The sequence below is a fragment of the Protopterus annectens genome, chromosome 3.part0 (genome assembly GCF_019279795.1).
Source record: "Protopterus annectens isolate FY-2018-M chromosome 3.part0, PAN1.0, whole genome shotgun sequence".
NCBI classification, from domain to species: domain Eukaryota; kingdom Metazoa; phylum Chordata; order Ceratodontiformes; family Protopteridae; genus Protopterus; species Protopterus annectens.
The window spans coordinates 1,385,460,914-1,385,462,736 of NC_056731.1; the positions used below are offsets into that span (position 1 = coordinate 1,385,460,914).

The 1,823-nt window shown below is 40.8% G+C and overlaps 1 non-coding gene across 1 annotated transcript; it reads right to left on the bottom strand.

Moving 5' to 3' along the window:
- Positions 1 to 335: 335 nt before the first annotated feature.
- On the bottom strand, positions 336 to 408 carry TRNAT-AGU. Its single transcript has one exon. It is a non-coding gene; the product is annotated as a tRNA-Thr (tRNA).
- Positions 409 to 1,823: the final 1,415 nt, after the last annotated feature.

Here is a 1,823-nt window from a genome sequence, read left to right on the forward strand (position 1 = left end):
TCTGATATGTAACCTAACCTCATATTTTTAAGGAAAGGTGCAGGTAGCTATGCACACAAGTGCACATCTATGGTGAATGACAGCAAATTGTGTAATATCATAGTTAATACTGTACCTGTGCATAAATGTAGCATTAATTGTGGACCAATGCATATTGTTCATAGGCTAGTACTAGGCTAAGTCCCCTTGTGGGCCATTTTAAGCCTAGCCAGTTACCCCATGTCAGAATCAAACCCTGCACCTTTTGTTTGTAAGGCAGACACCTTAACCATTATGCCAATCTCCTACCCAAAGTCTGATATGTAACCTAACCTCATATTTTTAAGGAAAGGTGCAGGCCTTGATGAGATTTGAACTCATGACTCCTGGTTTACTAGACCAATGCTCAAACCCCTAAGCTACAAGGCCTACGTACATCAGCTAACAATACCTCTCCCTTCCTACTACCTAGGTCCCTCAACTCTACATGAGGTACAACAGCCTGAAGCCAGTGAGTATGAGATTTTACTGTTTTGCCTCACCAGTACCCCAGGCATGTAAAGGTGTTACACACAGCCATCTGGCAATATCTGCATGATCACTTGTAGTGAGGTTCACTGCCTAATATCACAGTGGATATCACAGGGGCCTATTTGCATGTGATGTCATATATCTGTAGCATACCTACCTCACAAACCTGTCATTGCAGGACATCTGAATAAAGATTGGCAAAATACAGGGACAAAGGGCCAGGAGTAGGGAAATATTGTAGACATACAGTGCATATGAAAGATGTACACATCTGTTAGAATGCCAGGTATTTCTGATACATGACAATGTGAGCACAATACAGAAGACCAAACATATATCTAACCTTTTCTGTGACCTATAATCTGTACAATACAATTGACAAACAAACAAATCTGTTAGGGGAACAAGTATGTGACATGGAAATTGTCCAAGAAACTAGATGCATATGTGGGGACAGAATGAAGCTAATACTGTGGTGCAGCACCATGTGACAAAATCACAGAAGTACTTCATATTGGATACACACCTGCCATCAGTTATGAACTCTTGCACTAACTGCAAATAACACTCAGCTCACATACAAGGATATCCCAACATAGACCCACAGTTGCCTGCTACAGCAAAAAACATGGTTAACATACAGCTTAACATGCTGCAAAGGGATCACATGTTAGAAATGTATCAGCCTGGAGAAGGTTACAGAAACATACACACAGCATTGCATATGCCATGGAACACAGTGCAGATAGTCATCAAAAGGTGTTCCAGATGTGTTGCAACAGCGAAATTATGAAGAAGTGGACATCTCTACATGTATGTAGCGGATATAATATTAATAATGTCCAGGGAGGCTGCCAGGATCCATACAGCAACACCAAAGGAGTGACAGACATCTCTGGCAAGTACTGTGTGTGTACTACATGTGACAACAATCTTATTTGGTCTTCACATGTCTTGGCTATATAGTGTGTTTGGAAGATGGCAGTTGTTCCTCACAACAAACAACATCCAGTCCTGAGTAACTTCTGGACAACAATACATCAACTTTTCAAAAAGCATGTGTATAAATGTATTAAGTTGTTATGAGATCAATGTTAAACTGTCTTTGTCCACAATTTATTCATGTTATTTTGGACATATAAAACCACTACACAACAGCAGAAGCACACTACCCACACAGTGACACAAGCTGATGGCAGTGTCCTGCTTTAGATTTGCTGTTCACAACTTTGAACTGGGGCTGTAGCCGATTTGGAGTGTATTATGACCAGTTTCAAACACCAGTCCCTTGTGGTTATAATCCTTCTGGTGTC